Source organism: Protopterus annectens, chromosome 5.part0 (assembly GCF_019279795.1).
Source record: "Protopterus annectens isolate FY-2018-M chromosome 5.part0, PAN1.0, whole genome shotgun sequence".
Lineage (NCBI taxonomy): Eukaryota > Metazoa > Chordata > Ceratodontiformes > Protopteridae > Protopterus > Protopterus annectens.
In genome coordinates, this window is record NC_056735.1 from 1754822304 (window position 1) to 1754842713 (window position 20410).

Below are 20410 nucleotides of genomic sequence, written 5' to 3' on the forward strand. Positions count from 1 at the left end.
GCTACCATGATTCCCACATCTGGCATCTGACGCAGCTGTACCAGACATATGCCAGTGGGGACATCCCACATGGTCACCTAGTGGGGGATACTGGATACACTCTGGCGACATGGCTGATGACACCCATCAGAAATGCACACACACCCGAACAAGTACTCCATAATGACGCACACGCACAAACACAAATCATAATAGAGCATGTGTTTGGGATGCTCAAGTCATGGTTCCGGTGCCTGGACACATCCGGTGGAGCCTTGTAGTACTCACCAACTACATGTACCCAAATTGTCCTTGTTTGTGCCATGCTACACAATATGATCCTGCGGAAACAGCTGCAGCAGGAACAGACGAGGCAGGGCCACACAGCTCCTCACCAGTGCCGAGGCCTGTACAGGTGCAGAGAGACTCGGAGGAGGAACAACCTGAGCCTGCCCCAGTAGGCAGAAGTAGGCGTGCCCAGTATGCCTTGGCCTTGACAAAAAGGCAATGCATAGGACATGTACTGACACAGTAGGGACCCAGGGAATAACACCTCTCTCCAACTTGCACATACAGTAAAAGGGATGCCAAACATGACACTACCTGTGCTCAACCATGTATAGGGAGTGTACTATGTGCATCCGACATAGACAGCCCTGCATCACCACCCTCAATACTGGGACACCCACAAGGTAATTGACTCACACATGCCAGTAGGGGGGGCACATACCCAACAACAGTCACAGCCAGCAGGATAGGTGTAGACAAACACAAACAAATGCTGTACTATGGCCTCTGAATGAGCCCCATGGGTAACCCCTACCCCAGTCCTATACAGACAGATTACAGCAGGCCAGCCAGTTGGATGTAAGTTGTGAAGGCTAGGAAGTCAGAAACTAATATGTAGGTAGTGAAAGCTACGATCTGTAGTACACTGGTATGCCTCTAGCCAGCACGATAGGTAAGACTACAGACTAAAATGGTGTACCTGACATACCATTGCAGTCCTAGCAACTGTGTAAAAGTGTAAGGTGTACCTCACCATCCTATGTACACTTATAGTAACAGTCAGGTGTGCCCCCCACCACTGTGTAGAAATGTAGAAACAGTTTGGTGTCCCATCCCCATTATGCAGAAATGTAGCAATAGTCAATGCCAAATGTCTGATGCATGCCCTGCAGACACAGCATGCTACCTGTCAGTGTACAACACAAAGGTCAGCACCACAGTACAAGCCACCTGGACTTGATCAACACATGCAATATAGATGGCCATACTGGGCATGCTCACACACTTAACACGAGAAGGCCATGTCAGCAAACAACAGTGGACCAGACATATTTGGCAGTTGCAGTTCTCAGTGCAGACACATGTCAGTATGCACCACTTCTGCCTTGTACACACAGTGGATTGGAATACAGACATATATGTAAGGACAACACACTATAATAAACCAAACTTAGACAGACATAGATGTGTTGAAGAGGGTGACTGTGACAAGGAGCCATCTGGGCCTGTCCCACCCAGCACACAGCCAAAGGGCCCCAAACACATGAGGTGCAGGTGTCACTCACTGCAGATACTAGCCACCAGTATCTGTCAGCATGACAGTGTGTTGCACGTGCCAGCTGTGCAACATGACTGTACAAGGAAGTTGTCACCTAGTAGCTATATACATGTACCTGTGGCATATGACTCTGTGTGTGCCCGCATGTGGCATGTCAACTCCTACATGAATGGGTTACGGCCCATGCACACACCACCCTCCCCATAGCAGTATCATGACAAGCCTACTGAGGTCATCCAATGTGAAATACACCTTTGGGGGAGCTGTAGCTCAGTAATCCCCATGGCGCGTCCCATAAATGTGTACTGCTGTACTGATAAACTAGTTAGGTAGTAGTCCTAACCTCAGACTTGGCAACTGTGTGAGTGTGTGTATGTGTGCGTGTCTTGGTCTCTGCCTGTGTAGAGAGAAATGCTTTCTAGGCTACTCACACTCAGTACAGTTCATATACACAACAGTGGCAAGGTTGCAGATGTCACGCACCTAGAAATACACCTCTGGAGAAATCATAGCCCAGTAATCTCCATAGCATGTCTTGTAACTGCGTACTGCTGTAGTGTGATAAAGTAGTTAGGTAGGTGTTCTTACCCAGACCATGCAAATGTGTGTGTGTGTTTGTGCCTGACTGTGTAGAGAGCAATGTTTTAGGCCAGTCACACCCCGTACAATACACATACTCAACTTTGGCAAGGCTGCTGATGTCACTCACCTAGAAATACACCTCTGGGGAAATCATAGCCCAGTAATCTCCAAAGCACGTCCTGTAGCTGCATACTGCTGTAGTGTGATAAAGTAGTCAGGTAGGTGTTCTAACCCCAGACCTGGCAACTGTGTGGTGTGTGTGTGTGTGTGTGTGTGTGTGTGTGTGTGTGTGTGTGTGTGTGTGTGTGTGTGTGTGCATCTGACTGGGTAGCAAACAATGCTTTTTAGGCCACTCACAACCCATGCAATGCACATACTCAATTTTGGCAAGGCTGCTGATGTCACTCACCTGGAAAAACAACTCTGGGAAAGTAGTAGCCCAGAAATCCCTGTAGCACGTCCTGTAACTGTGTACTACTGTAGTGTGATAAAGTAGGTAGGTGCTCTAACCCCAGACTTGACAACTGTGTGTAAATCTGTGTGTCTTTGTATCTCTGTCTGTCTGTCTGTGACTGAATAACAAACAATGCTTTTTAGGTTACTCACACTCCTTAGAATTCATATAATCAACTTTGGCAAGGCTGCTGATGTCACTCACCTAGAAATAAACCTGTGGGAAAGTCATAGCCCAGTAATCTCTGTAGGGCATCCTGTAACTGCGTACTGCTGTAGTGTGATTTAGAACTGTGGTAGGGTTCCATCTCTACCCATGGCAGTTCTGGATGTTTTGTGGGTGTTACAATGTCTGTGTATGGAGCAATGCATCATAGGCTACTCACTCGCAGTACATTTCAAATGCCCAACATTGCCAATCCTGCTGATGTCATTCATTGTGAAGTAAAACTTTGGGGAGAAAGTTCTTTAGTCATCCCTATGGTGTAGCCTATAACAGCTCTATGCTGTAGTGTGATATAGATCTCAGTCAGGGGTTCTATACCCACACATGTCAGTTGTGGATGTTTTGTGTGTGTCTCACTGTCTGTGTAGGGAGCAATGCATTTTTAGTCTAGTCACTTGCAGTACAGTTGAAATGCCCTACTTTGATAAACCTGCTGATGTCATTCAATGTGAAATACACCTTTTGGGAAGGATGTCACTAACAATCCCTTTGGTGCATCCCATAATAGCTCCATGTTGTAGTGTGATATAGACCTCAATCAGGTGTTCTATATCCACACATGTTAGTTGCAGATGCTTTGTGTGTGTCTCACTGTTTGTGTAGAGAGCAAAACATTTTAGGCTAGTCACTTGCAGTACAGTTGAAATGCCCTACTTTGGTAATCCTGCTGATGTCATTCACTGTGAAATACACCTTTGGGGAATTAGTACTCCAGTAATGTCCGTGGCACGTACTATAACTGTGTAGTGTAATAAAGTAGTTAGGTAGGGGTTCTACTCTCTGACATGACAGGTGTGTGTGTGTGTGTGTGTGTGTGTGTGTGTGTGTGTGTGTGTGTGTGTGTGTGTGTGTGTGTGTGTGTGTGTGTGCGTGTGTGTTTGTAACTTGTATCCTGTAGAGGTGAGTGTGGGCATTGTGGAGGGGATTTTGCCAATTTATTTTATGGTGGCCCTACTATATATCACAATGTCAACCATACAGGGATAACAGATGTAAACTAGCTGGGAGGCTGGGGAGCAAAGACATACCCATACATGTGACATCAAGGCCAGACAGTCCAAGTTAGCAACCCCGCTATTACCCAAAGCACACACTCAACCCATGTGTCATATGAACACACATGCCTAGGCAGCAGCCAATATGTGGGTAGTACACTGCATATTGGCCACTGATAGTAGCTATGCAGTGATAGCAGTGAGCTACAGAGGGCATGTCACCCTGCCCATCTGTCCAATATGCACGTACATGCAGACAGTGCAACTCTACCATGTTCTCCAATAGACACCTGCACCACCTGGGTGCCTTCACACATGACTCACAATGGATATACCATGCCTGACACCATGTCCTGTATGGACAGATGACATTGACATCAGGGAATGCTGTTGGCATGTCATCAATGTAGGTGAAGGGTAAACCTGCTGCCCAGTACCAGTCACAGGTGGGCAAGTCTGGCACATCTGATGATAATCTGTGTTCAGAACATGGGACAGACACCCCAGGTACAGTTCCACCTGTCACTGTACATGCATGTGGGAGATGTTCACATCTCAGACACCATCCATGTCATGGACTAAGGAAAACATACATGGCATGTGGTGTACAGCATTGGCCGCACACAATAGTCACCCAGGTGACTGGATGGGGGATGCAATACCACCTGTGTGGGCAAATGTAGTAACTACAGGCCTGAGCCACAATGCAGACAATTGTCATGTGGCCTGATGTCAAGGTATACACATCACCTACCCTTGTACAGCCTGTTGGCATAGTTGACCACCGCACACCCATGTAGACATGCACCCATGTATGTCAGAACTGGAACCCTGCATGCTTGTGTGTGTGTTTGTGTGTTTTGTGGTGCATATGTCCACATCCCCACCCACTACAACCCCCAGGGCATACTGAAGCATGCTGTCTGATGTCTGACATCTCCTCATACTCTTTGCCCATGCAGCCTCCTTAGGACCCATGTGGTGCATGTTATACCTGCACATTGATGTGTTGAGGCAATCCAACTAGTGATGAGTTGCTCTCCTGGCCCTGCCAAGTGTGTCAATGTGTGTGTGTCCCTGTGTGAGTGTGCCTGTATGGACACTGGCACCTGTTCATGAAGGCATATGTACGACACCTACTGTATATCTACTGTATCCCTGTTGCAGATGTCCTTCACCCTCATATATATGTTCTGAATGCTCCACATCAGGTGCCCCATGTGGTGCATCCGATAACTGCATCAAACTGTGTTAGCACTATATAGGTGTTGGGGGTTTGATACCCTGTGCTGGTAGGTGTGTGACACAAACATGCTTCAGTTTTACACTCCCACCCCTCCCTGACATGTATTTGCCTCTGCCTGCCTCCCCCACTCTTTCTCTATTGGATGTGGAGACCCACACCTGCCTTGCTTAGACAGCAGCATGTGTATTTTATGTGATGCTCATGATCAGCTGATGGCCTCTGCATGAATTGCAGCCCTCCCCTAACTTATTGCACGTGGAACAGCTATGGTAACAATCCCATAGCCAATTGCATGGAAACACATTCCAATACCTAGGAACATCATGGTGGTGTTGGGCCTTTTCAGTCTCTGTGAGCAGGAACTAGATCTGTTGTTTGGCAAACAGCATCTCAGATGGATTGGGGATTTGCTTCCAACAGCATACACTGTGGAAAGAGGGCAACAAGCAGGAGGGGAGTGTGCCTGACCTGACTAGACTGTAAGTGCTGCTATACTGTATTTGGAGTAATGTTGGTTTAACAGTGTTTGTCTGGATATGCTTGTCGTGCATGTAGTAATACCTGCCATGCCAGTTCCATATATATGATGAATCCCCATCTGCTGGGTCATCTGCAGACTGGGCAGTGTTGTGCCTATAATTTTAGGTGTTAGCCACAGTGCATCTCTGTGGAATGCAGACAGTAGTGTGAGGACTGCAGTCTGTAGATGGTGAAGGCCATGACAGTTACTGACTTCATATCCCTCATAGGACATATGTTGCAACAAACACCGTTACAATGGAAAATATACAAGGTTATCACAGCAACATGTCTATACTAACCCTGTGTATGTGCTGCCAGCCACACCACTGTCAACATTTGTACATATGACGTGCATGAAGTGGTGCATATGTGCTGTACACCATATATAGTGTCATCATATCTGATAACAAGCCAGTGATATATCAGATTGCTACACATGTCATGTACAGTAGGGGTTATATTTCATGACATAAGCTGGACATTCTGTGGATGTTTGTACAGTACTGAAGTCTGTGTAATGATGGTGAATGTCGGCAGTGTGTGTATTGTTAATATGTACTTTAGCCTGTGTACAGACTGTGGTAGATGTCATTGTCCTAGCTCCCCTTCTATCAAATGTTACATGCTGCCCCACTGTATGGTACTGTTTTGCCGTACATGTTTGTGGGGCCATACACACACATGTCCCATACCACAGACAGTCATCAGACCAAACTGTGTAGCAGTCCAGTATATGTAGGGACATTCTGTGAGTGGCACATATGAGGATGGTGTAGAACAGATAGTCCATATACTGTAATATTATGCTAGCCTACCATATGTGGCTGTGGCTGTGTTCAAATTGGCTGTGGTTATGCACTGTCACACAGGTGTATCTTACCCTGTGCTATGACATGGCTGTCGAGCCTGCTATATAAGCAGGTACATGTGCATTCTCCCATATGGGATGCAGGCCAGTGTTGAGCTAGTCTGCCTGTAGCCTGCACAGTGCATTGTTACATGCCTAGCAGCTTAGTGTACTTAACCATTGGGATGTCATGTGCAGATACTTGCCAGATGTACTGCTGCCGGGCCTCTCTTAAACATCATGTATGTCAGACAGAGCAGTGGGATGCTGTACAGATGAATGTCAATATCTAGTGGTTAGTATGTGTCCATGGCACCCTTGTACCAGCAGTCATTATGTGTCAGGCCAGACAAGAGTGTGTGAATCCAACACCTATGGTGCCAAATGTATACCAGTCATTATGTGTGATACCCATCTACATAGCTGTCTACATCCATATTGTCAGGCCTGGTACATGTGGTGCACTAAGGGAGTATGTGTATACCTCAAGGTGTGTCCGAAGTTCCATATATAGTTGCCAATATCTCTGCTGCACTTCACAGGGGCATTACATGCTAGCAGCGGTACTTTACAATGATTTCCATAGGATGTCTGTCAGTAGCTAATGGCACACATGTTATAAGCAGATTTCAGCATCCACACACACCATGTCTGTGAAGACAATCCCAATGACAGTAGCAACAGTCTAGCAATATACCTGCTATACATACCTGACATCCCCTTGCACTATGACATTGGGACTGTAGGGGCCAGGGTATAGCTACACTCCATGTCCAGGACATACTGTGGAAATATACGTACATATACCTATCCAGATAGCCATATATATAAAATGACGCATGTGTACTACATTCAATTACCACTGTCATGGCAACCACCCACTATGAATCCCTACAGCATGTGGCTGTGGTCCCTTCACATTTCCTGTGTTATGGACGTCTGTCCTGTGTGTGGGCATCAGTGATACAGGCAGCAGGTAGCAATATCTCTGACAGGAGAACATGCACACTCAGAGTGGACACATATTTGTAGGAGGTTCAGGATGTACAGACATACTGTCGGTAGAGTTGTGTAATGCTTTGCATAGTACTGGTGTTACAGGTTGTGTATGTGTACATACTAGGGTACCATGGAATGCAGTCTGTCTGCATAGGTCACTACTGTGGGCCTACCTCTTGCTGGGCAGAGGTATGCCTATCATGTGTTGTCTGTCCACCACACAAGCCCTGTGTCAGATATGACACTGGCAGTGTGTGTGTGTTGCATGCTACCGGTACATGGCTACATCCATGTCTATATCTAACCTCAATTCCCTGACTAAGGGTATGTTGCAGACTATCCTGTAATACAAGAACCTTGCTTAGTGTATGGCAACAGTGTTCCACATATATACCTGTGTTCCAGCCTCTGTCCCCCATCTACATACCAAGCTGTGCACATTTGTCATGCTGTTGGGGGTTGTCCTGTAGTGGGCTGTGAGTATACCACACTGCCATTGCTGCCATTAGTACACTGCTGTTGCATCCCCCACACATACACTGAGGCTGGGGCCATATATGTGTGGGTGTCACCTACACAACACATGTGCGCCCTTATGCACTGCAGAGGCCAGTGTATGTAACAGTGGTATATGGTCTTGTATTATTGAGTCCAGGTGGGGAGCACCATAAATGACCTAGGCTGTTACAAATGTGGGGGTATCAGGGGTGAGCTGCCACAAGGTATGTGGATGTACAGTATCGTATACTCCACCTATATTGCAATTACTTACATGACTTGGGGTACTGCAAGCCTACTGCCTCCTGCAATACAGACTGTTTTGTGCATTATGCCTTGTTATGTTCTGGGTACAACCCATTTGATCACAAAATGTCTTTACCTCCTATGGAGATTGTACAGAGTGTAGATAGAGGCTGCTGAACTACACACCTGCAGTACATACTGTTGATTGTGTGGTAACCTGTAGCCCAGTCCGTAGGCACTATTGTACATTTTGAAGGGCTTGGCTTGGACTGCAACAGTTGTGAACCTTTCCAGACTACTGTATAAGTGTAACTGCTTCACAGTTGAAGTACTCCATTTATATGGTTGTCAGTATTTGAACAGCTATATGATATGGCATATAGGACCATTATGGTACACTATTAAAGGAGTCCCATTTCTGCAAACCTGTGTGTGGTGTCTTTCCTATGACCTTTCTATGGGTATATGTTGCAGGCAATGATTGACATTAGTATGTTTAGCCCATACAGTGTCCAGTTGTTCAGGTGTTAACTGTAGGCATACTGGTGTTCCATATTGTGTGCACCTCCTACATACACATCTGCCTGTACATATATCTGCGTGTGTATGTGTAGTCACATGTATATATATATATATATATATATATATATATATATATATATATATATATATATATATATATATATATATATATAGATGTGTATATCTGTATCAGCATATATGTGTATGTGTATCTGTATCCTGGGGACATTGACGACTTCCACATATTACATGTCCTGTGGGAGGCAGACTGTACTTGGCAGTGTATTGCAGGGTGCAGGTGTTTGGCTGTGGGGGGGATGCCTATTCATACAAGATATATAGTGTGTGGGGCCTCTCAACCCCATGAATGGTGCATGTGGACATAGGTGTATTTGTTAATCTGCAAATGCTATCTACAGATGTATGGCCATATATACCTATATAGTATATTCATCTGCTAACAGATATATAGGTATATATGCATAGATAGCGATATATGTATATAGAGGTAGTAAAACAACATATATATTTGAATACATGTGTATCTATACATATATGGGTATGCTGTATCTGTTAAGGCTGCACTATAGTTACACACGCAGATATCTAGATGTTGGTATACATTCTCTGCACTATTGCATGACAGGACTGGTTGATATGTTTCTGAAACATTAACTCTCTGTGTACCTGTCATGGCTTAGTGGCACATCAGTTTGTCTAGGGTGTGTAGGGTCCTTGGTTTGAGCCTTGCCAGAGATGTTTAATCTGTTGCTGGCCAGAACATGGCCCATTGGATAGAGAGTGATTAAGGCACCATAAAGCAGTTGTAAGCAGGTTTGTGTGCTCTGCCCAGCAACAAAATAAACAGGTCATGCAAGGCTCATAACCAGGACTCTGCACATCATACACAAAGTGATTTACCACTAAGCCATAGCAGATATGCATAATCATGTTTCCACATACAGGGAATGTATTCCACCATGTAGATGTATTTGTGTGTATGTGTGTGTGTGCGTGTGTGTGTGTATGTATATATATATATATAGACATATCTATATACATATACGGGTGTACTTTTGAAGAATGAAAGTTCACTGCTTCGAACTTCAAAAGTACACCCACACTAACGCGAAAGTGCACTTTCATGAAAGTGCACATTCTCGAACCCGTTAGACTGAACGGGCTAGCAGTCACAGACCTTAGGGTTAGGGCACGGGACATGATAAGGGGATAGCCCTACTAGCTATCCCCTTTCCCTAACCCTTGCCCTAACCCTGTTCACCTGACCAGAAGACATTCCAAATCGGGTGGTCCATTGTGAAGTGAGAAGACGATTGGATTTTAGGGTATGGACTAGGTCGGATAGGCAAGGATAAAGGTAGGGCTATCCCCTTACCTTTACCTGTGCCCTAAACCTAAGGTCCGTGACTATCCCACGACAGTGGAAGACATTCCAAATCGGGCTATGTCCTCCACTGTGGTGCGATACTCACAGACCTTAGGGTTAGGGCACGGGTTAGGGTAAGGGGATAGTTAGTAGGGATATCGCCTTACCTTGACCCATGCCCTAACCCTAAGGTCAGTGACTATCACACCACAATGGAGGACATAGCCCATTTTTCAATGTCCTCCATTTTGGTGCAGTAGGTTCGGTCTAGTGAGCTTAAGCGAAAGTGCACTTTTGTTAAAGTGCACTTCCGCTTAAGTGGGGGTTTACTTTCCCATTTCAAAAAAGTGAATTTTCATTGTAGGAAAGTACAACCACATATACATATACATATACATATCTATATAAATATACATATATATATATATATATATATATATATATATATATATATATATATATATATATATATATATACTCATATAAGCAAATACATGCATATAAACATAGATACGCATACAGCCATCGATATATATGTATTTACCCACAAATCCACATATAGACAGCACTAGGACTGCATATATGTCAGCATTTATATGGCTCTCCTTTCAAAGGGAGAAATTCATGTGTCCGGAAGCTGGTAGGCCTAAAGTATGTTCTCAACATTGCACAATCCTGCAATACATGCATAGAATGTGCAATGTGCGAATGTCAGTATGCATTCGCTCATTGCAGATTAGGCAATTTGATTGCAGATGCCACTATAGTGGGGATGGGGAATAATTACCTATCCCTACTGTAGTGTACACTAGGGGTTCATATATCACAGTAGGGGGATTGTGGGGGGCTCAGCCCTCCCAGAGGGGGGCGCAGGGGGTAATGCCCCCCACCATTATGATATGTATTCCAACTTGCAGTTCGAGTGTCAGCGAAGGTACCTGTAGAACTGCAATTTTCTTAACTGTGGTGCAGTAAGAAATGACGGGTTAGTCTTTTCTGTTTACAGAAAGGGCCGTTTGAAGGAATGATTGTCCCCCTGTCAAAGGTGAACACATATATATCAATGTAGGCATATATGGACATACACCTGTAGATGGAACTGGGAATGTAACCACAACATATATATCCACATGCATCATTGATGGGTTTGAGAGACCCAAACAACATACATCTGGCATGGATAGGTATTCTCCCCCAGCCAAATATGTCTGACCTGCAATACAATACCAACCTTAGCAGATTCCATAAGCTGGACCCCAAATGACAAGGGCAGTACATGTTAACAGTACTCCATCCCACCTGTAGGATGTAAGGCTGGCATTACTAACATATCATGCAGTACAGTCAAGTGACATGTCATGCTTGGGGAAACCCCCTGGGCAGGTGCAGTAAGTAGCTGGGATCCCTCATACAATCCAATAGCCATACACCTGACAATGGTTTCACCAATCTTGGCAAGGACATCCACAAACCCATCACGTCAGCTGGAAACTACCACCTGGTAGCCTGATGACCATGGTCTGCAGGGACATGGAACATACCAACAATGAACTCATGGCCAATGTCACTGGTTATCTCAACACATGGGACCCTGCCAATGTTGGACTTGTCAAAGGCAGAGAATACAACCTGAACCTGGTATACCTCCTTAACCCAATCATGACAGGTGTAGATGAGGATTAGGAGGTGCACAATGCCTATGTAGATCATAGCAGGCTTTTGTACACCATCTTGCTTGTAAGAATGTGTGTAGTTGTTATGGGATCTACCTCCGTTCATAGGATATGTTTCCACCAGGACTGCTTGACATATGCCAACATACCACAGGCCCATCCCATGGGCATACAGTCCTTCACAGTCATAGATGTGTCAATGCCCTCCTCCACACTGTTGAGGTGTGCAGCACTACTGGGGTTGCTATAATTCACTGGGTGTGGCTGTTGTGGACAAGATTGCTATAATTGCAGTTACGGTTGCTTTTATCCCCCCACATAGCTGTCCGTAATACTGTACAGTGTATGTAATCAGGTTGTTTATTTTTGTCTACACCATTCACAGCAGTTGAGTGCCTCACACCCTCCTAAGGGTAGGGCTATGCCACCGGCATTGGCACACATATGTTGTTTAGGTGAGGATCACAGTAGAGTGGGGAGAGGGGCATACAGCCTGCTGTTAGCATGTTCAATGTCATCCACATTGCAGACTGCATATATAGCACTGTGTAGTTGTGCCTATCCTGTCTTGGTGAGATTACATGTACAACAGCTGTATTACCTGCATGGGGACATACCTCCATGTGTACAGTCCTCTACCTGTACTGCATCCTAACCAAAGGCACTGTGTGTTGTACCCAGCCATGGCATGTGTACCACCCACTACACTTACTGGTGTCCACTGTAAAAGGCCTGCTGACACCACTACACCCATCAGCCATGTGGCACATGGATAAACACAACACAATCTGAAAAGATACTGGTGACAACAATACAACATTGTTAATTAAAGCTATGATGAATCATGGCTGCACAGATACACCTTCCAAGATATTAGCATTTCACTTTACTGCTGACAACATGCTACACATCATTCCATTGCTACACTGTTGTACAGTCACCCTGTGCATCAGAACCATGTTTACCTGTCCCTGCATCTATGTTACGGATGTCAGACAGTGGCACAGGTATCATCATATGCACAGGGTGTGTTGTTGGTTTGCCAGAGGCCTAGGCTGAGCCATGCAATTGATAACATGTGTGTGTGTGAGGGGGCTGAGTATTGTTATGGGCCACTGGTGATGTCGTGTGTGCAGGTATGTGGTTGCCCTAGATTTGTTGTTTATGTGTGCGTGTCTGCATGCACACAGTTCCTCCATGTGGCTGCCCTCTACAGGGAATTGTGGGACAGCTGCAGACTGTACCTGGCAGGGTTTACAGTTCACCATCTCCAGCCATGGACACGGGACCTGTGCCTCGCAGGGGTGCTACAGGCAGTATCAGGTACAGAGCCCGAATGAGTCCTGTCCCTCAAGTTTGACAGACATCCACTGAATCTAGGTCCCTCCTGGGACTTGCCAGGGCCACATGCATGTGGTCTGCCCTGATGGGTTGTGGACAGCCCTCCCTACAGTGCTGGGGCTGGTACTGCCACTATGGGAGTGACTGTGACTGTTTGGACATCCATGGTGACCTCCAGCTGCTGGTGTTGCTGGCATACTTCCACGTGGTCATTGCAACCGTCCTTCCCTGTCCTGATGCATGGATATGACATTTTGGATGACATCCAGTGTCTTACCCCACCATCTATCCATGACCTTGGTGTAATTATGGATGGCACCTGCTAGGTCACAAATGCTGTCAGTTACAGAAGTGTGATGAGCCCTCTGCACCCTCAGACCCTGCCTGGTGTACCGTTCCATTCATGCCTGTGCCTCCATGACAGTATGGAACATGCGTGTGGTTGAAATAGATTTTGCACGTCTGCCAGGTGCATGATGACCAGCAGTGCTCCTATGCGCACCCCTGCACATCTGCCTATGTGATACCCCACCAGACATCTGGCTATGGCTGCTGTGTCCTGACACATAAGCCATAGATACCACACTGTCCTGGCCCATGCCAACCATAGGCTGTCCCTCAGCTAGGGCCAATGATGATGAGGTATGTAGAGACAATGTGACTGCATGCGTGGATGGTGTGGATATGTGTGGGTTGTCAATTGGTGGCCCAACTGCAGCCCCTGATGTAACTTCCTGTGCCTCAACACACCTATCTTCATGGTCACTGTCTGTATCAGTGACATCAGATTTCCTGTAGGGGGGACCCAGCCCCACCTCGCCACCTGTGAGGGGAAAAAAGGGAGCAGACTGTAAGACCTGTACAACACTGCTAAACAGTAAATACACACACACACACACACACACACACACACACACACACACACACACACACACATGTGCAGACATGGCCACACACACATACGCACATTCAGTCGACATGAATGGCAACCCATACACTACACCAGACAGCACCTACAGACAGCTCTTGCAGCCCCATAACATACACAATAGCAGGCGATGGTGGAGTACAGTATCACACACATACCTGTAATTACACACGTCAGCATGCAGGACATGTGGGGCTGAACAGCATGCAATGCAACTGTAGTCAATCCCCATTGCGTACATTATACATGGCTGTGATGCATGGCTTCTGTTTGTAGGTGATGGTAGTCCCTCTGGAACCCACTGCATCCATGTCCACAGCATTGCTGTGCATCTGTTCAGCACCCTGGCATGTACTGTGCACCATACCTCATGGGTGTACACACCATTGCAGGATGTATCTCTGTGTGTCAAGTGTGTTTCCACTGCTGCTCACAGCCTCTGTGTGTTCCTGGATCACATGTGGACACGTGTTTAGTGGCTGCTTGATGGTATTCACATAAGCCATCATCAGTGGTGCATGTGTGAGTGGTAGATTACCATTAGACCAACCACAAAGACATTGTACTGTACCTATGGTGAGTGTAGAGACCATTAGTGACCATGATTGGGCCCTGGCTGATGTTGCCTGTGGTACACATAGGTTCATAGGTGAGTACTGGTCTATTGGATCTGGGGCCTACATAAGCATAGCCACAGGAGTTCCCTGCCATGCAGCACCCACTAATGTTATTCCCCTGTGCCTCTGTCAGGTTGTGGCACATGCATGCTACCCAGGGTGTGTTCCCCATTCCCCATCCAATTGCCAAGTGTTTCTGTCAAGAGGGCCAATGAGTAGCATTGCCTGACATGTACGGGTAGTCCATTCCAGAAAGTGGTGATTCCCCAGGACAGGGGCCTATCCCTCCAGTATGGTCTGTGTAATGTTTTGATTAAGGTTTAGGATCCTGGAGCATGTGTTAGCAGAGGGAGTAAGATGTCGTTATATGCAGCATGGTCATCTGCTCTGTGTATGACATAGCTGTGTATGTTGGGCAAATGTCAGATGTGCTTGGGCAATGTGCACTGGAGTGTAGCCGCAGTTGTCTGAGATGGAGTGTGTATTGCATATGTATGAGGTTGGTAATCCCATTAGTGAGGTGTGTGCTGTGTCAGTGCACATGTACAGCATGCATTATGGGTAGGTGTGTTAGATGTGTACATGGAATACACCTTAGCTATGACATGCATAGGGAATTGCCAAGTGTAACCTTAAACCATACTCACTGGCATCTGGCCACTGCCTTGCTGGTATCCCAGAGGTACCTACATTGACATGAGATAGAGTTGATGTCAGTGGCCATAACTGTGGCATCGCTACAGGGTGGCTGCAATATTACAGTACAACAAAAGCTGAAGTCCACAATGCTACACTTTATGCATTAATGCTTATCAGTACTACACAGCAACATAACACACATCTCACACATGCATGGTCTACCTGTACAGATGCATACACTACAGTACTCTACTGATATGCCCTGGAACCTTACCTGCATGCTCAATGTGTGGTGTATGAGTAGCACCCACCTCCATGACTGTAGGTCTGGAGCTCTTGTGGGCAGGCAGGTGCTACCAGGGTGATGAGCAGCTCCTCCACTCTGGTGAGGGGGAGATGGATGTTATGTCCCCCCATTGCAAGATGGTCATCCTGCAAGGCAGTGGCATGACGTTGTACTTGCTGGAGCAGGTCACTACAATGGTGGCTGACCTGCTCATAAGTTTGGCTGGGCAACCCTATCTCATTCACCCTGCGGACCACATCAGTCCACATGGCTGTTCTCTCCTGCTGGTCCATGCTTATCCATGAGAAGAGCAGCTGATAGTTGTGGATAATGCTGGTGATGATGATCTCCTCTTCAGCGGCACTGTATGCAGGGTTTCTCGGGTGTGCCATACTCCCTGAAAGACATAATGATGGAAATATGTCTGAGCAAGTCATATGTCAAGTTTACCATAATACAATACACATATCAGTCTCCCACCACTATATCAGCTCCAACATAATGTTCACACTATGCTAGTGGTATGTGTCTGATATGTGTACCATTGGGCCATATATTGTATTATACAACACTTTCTGCTATGTGGTTATAGACATGCTCCCTGTGGGGACACTAGAGTTGCAGGGTTGTTACAGGGTATTTCACATGCATGCCATTGTCACTGCCACTATGTTTCCACATATGTATGTGGTAGGCTTGCTATGTGATTGCTACACATCTGCCATTCTGTAGTATTGGGGATATATATGCATGCTGTTGGACATGTTCTGGGATTGTGTGGACTATTACAGCCCACGTATGTTCCATGACAGTTACACACCAGTATGTGTAGGGGTCATTTGCCAGCAGGAACACCATTCTAACCTAATGTGCACATGTTACCAGTCCACATCACATGCGTAGCCCAGAATGGAACCTAATTATCTACTGTTCCATCTCTACCTTCATGTGGAACACCTTCAGGGGATGGTGTCCCTCCCATGGAACGCACACAGACATGTGTCTGTCACCCAGGTAGGTCATGGGTATTGGGCATAGGGAGGTCCACAGTGACATGGGGTATGTGCTACATTACCTGGAGGCATGCAGTACACATACACAAGGTTCGACATGCATGTCCCTCCTGCCCAGCGCACAACCCAGGCACCTTTATGTCCATGTAGATGCTGTCGAGATTGTCCAAGGGTGGGAACCATGTTCCCTTTGTTCCCATGTGGGGGCTCAATGGCCTCCACATTCCAAATGTAACTACCCATCCACAGTGTTTAACCACTGCATCTGTCATATACCAGCCCTGTATGCTGTCTTGTTTGTCACTCAACCAGACTTACATACCAATATGTGCCTAATACTCTTCACCAACATATATATATCTATATCCCACCATCCCATGCAATTGCAATGTGTTCCCAACATGGCTTACACACCTCACTCCACACTCCATCTTGCAGCCATGTACTTGTGTGTAGGTATGTTGTGTATTGATGTGTGATGTTCTCTCACACATGTCATGGCAGGGAAAATGTATTAACATGTGTGTGTATATATATATATATATATATATATATATATATATATATATATATATATATATATATATGTATATGTGTGTGTGTGTTGACATACACACACACACACATGCACACACACACAATATATCTGTCTGTATATATATATATATATATATATATATATATATATATATATATGTATATATACATATGTGCATATATGTGTTGATATCATTTTGTGTTGTTTATATACCTATATAAATGTATAACTGTCAGAGGTTCTGTACACATACACAGCTGTGAATATGTATCACACATATATGTATCTGTATGTGGGGTGCATAAAAACATCTGGACCACACTCATGTACCCTCTTTACTTCACAGCTGAACTGTTCAGCCTTGATGCAACACAGACAGGTGTTACACGTGAACACAGACTAACATTAGGGGAGTATATATGGTAACAAACTTTAGTTAAGCATATTATACTGCTATGGCAGTTGGGCATGCTATGCTACACTTTAACATGACTGTCCTGCAGGTTGTGTGGTCTCTCACCCATGTGTCTCTCATGGTGGTATTAATACCCCCACCAGCCGTTGGCCACAGTAATTTACAGAACACAGATATTATGGGTCACATTTTTACCATTCACTGCAGGTTTGCACATTTGACAGGTATGTCTCACTGCCCACAGGGACTGATACTACTGTCCAGTGCAGTCCTTTCACAGTATACATCCTATTATTCTATGCCATATACTACATACCAGTAAATGCATATCTGTTCCACATACCTGTTATGTTGTTTCTGCTATAACACAACCCTGAGCTTTGTGGACTTTCTTGAAGTTTTCTCTCTCTCTCGCTCTCTCTCTCTCTCAGTGTCTACAGTAAAGTGATTGAGCTGGTTTGAAAAGATTGCAGCATGCTTTTGTTGGTATTGCACATGATCAGGTGGTGGCCTCTGCAACAGTCAGTGTCCACCAGTTGCTAATTACATGCAGCCTGATGTGTAGTACTTCAGATAACCACTGTCATGGCAACCCTGTACTATAAATTGCTGCATTCTGTGGGATTTGTCCCTTCACCTTTACTGTATGGATGACATCCTTCCTGTGTGTGGACATCAGTGTTACAGACAGCAGGTAACAACACCTCTTAAAGAAGAACTTGCAAACACAGGCCAAATCCACATTTGGGTAAGGTTCCATACCTGCAGACAGCATGAGTAGTGTTGTATGTAATGTATATTGCTGTTCTTACAGGATTTCTGTGTACATGGTACTTTTTCATGTAATGTTGTCTGTCTGCATAGCTCTCAACTGTGGGCCTATCCATATGATACCAGGGGGATTAGCTGTTAGGTTTTGTCTGTGCACCACACAGGTATTGTCCCAAATATATCTGAGGCATTCTGAGTGCTATCAGTATATGGCTGCATCCATTTGTATTTCAGTGTAGTATCCCTGCATAAGGGTATGCTGCAACAAATCCTGTAACACCAGCAATTTCCAGGGTGTGCAATAATGCATATATGGCCCTATGTTCCTACCTCTGTCCTCCACATATATGCCAGTCTTTGTCCTGCTGTTATACAGGAAGGGTTGTTAGGTAATGGCCTATCATTATTTACCACTAGCATTACTGCTATCATCCCAGTCATGTCATGGACTCCCACACCAACTGTTGGGTCATGTCCATATATATGGGGGCAACAGCTGGAGAGCACATATGTGTCCTTGTACATTACTGAGGTGAGTGTGTGGTACACAGTGTTCCTTGCCCTTATACAGCCTTTTATGGGCGGGTGTTCTATGCCATTAACCTAGGCTATGGTACCTTTTCAGTGATATAACTGTTAAGAAGAGGGTCATTCAGTGTGATAGTGAGGTGTTAGGTTAAGCAATGTTATGTACAAGATACTGTGACATTAACACAAGTGCTACTTTTCCCCCTAGGGCTTGACTACAGGTGTAATTGGAGGCTGCTGAACTACATCTGTAATTGTTGATTGTTAGTATCCTGAAGGCAAATCCTGTTCCTACTGTTGTATTAATTGAAGACCTTGGTCTGGACAGCATAGTATGGTATATATATATACACATTGCTTGCATCTACTGTTTTCTGTGGGCCTTGCATTCATGACTGATTACATATTTCAAACCTGATGTGGTGTCAGTACTGGCATACATTATTGTATAGTACAGGAATAAAGGTTATCTATGTATGCATACCTGTGTGTCATGTCATGTCCTTTGAATTGTGGGTGGGTATATGTTTAATATCAGTAGTCTCATTTGTGGGAATGGTTGCCACACTACACATTTCACAGGTACCAGTTGAAGGGCTTATGGCTGAGGATATACTTTGCACCCAGTACTTCCACACTACTTCTACATATGTATGGCTACTGATACCTTTTGTGTGTGCATATGTGTATGTACCTATATATATCTCATAAGGCTATATCTATCTATCTATCTATCTATATATATATATATATATATATATATATATATATATATATATATATATATATATATATATATATATATATACACACACACACACACACACACACACACACACACACACACACACACACACACACATACATATGAGCATATGTATGTATCTATATACAATTGCTGTTATATGATTATTTGTGAGTCATATATCAATATATATATCTACATATATCTGTCTATCTGTCTACATTTACAGATATATATCTGTCCTTATGTCTATCATGTTCGGCTCATATTTTGGCCTGTTCCTCATTCACTTGCCAATTGAGATGGATGATCGCTGCAGTGAAGTCAGTAACTAGTGGCAACACTTTTGTGTTTCAGACTTCATCTCCTTCTACATATGTGTTCTAATACATATAACTTTGTAACTAGCAATATTTTAAGTGTAACAGCGCATTAGTTGACATATATCCCTATTTGTACCGACAGTGTGGCATACTTTGCCCAGACTTCTTGCATTAACAGGTTATGTGGTGTGATAATAATACATTTCCTGTACTGTTGACTGATTGTGCTGCAGGATATGTTTGTGAAAACTTCAGGTTATGCATATCTGCCATGGTTTAGTGGGAAATCACTTTGTGTATAGAGTGCAGGGTCCTGTGTTCGAGCCTTGGAGAGGCAGTTTATTTTGTTGCTGAGCAGAACAAGAGACATTGGCTACAGAGTGATTGAGGCACTCTTAAGCAGTTGTAAGCAAATTTGCATGGGTTTGCATGGAGCTAAGCAATGCCTACACAGGTTAAGCAATTCAGCAGCTAACTGAGTATAAGAAACTGTAACCAGACTTTAGCAGTGCTTACCTCTGTGC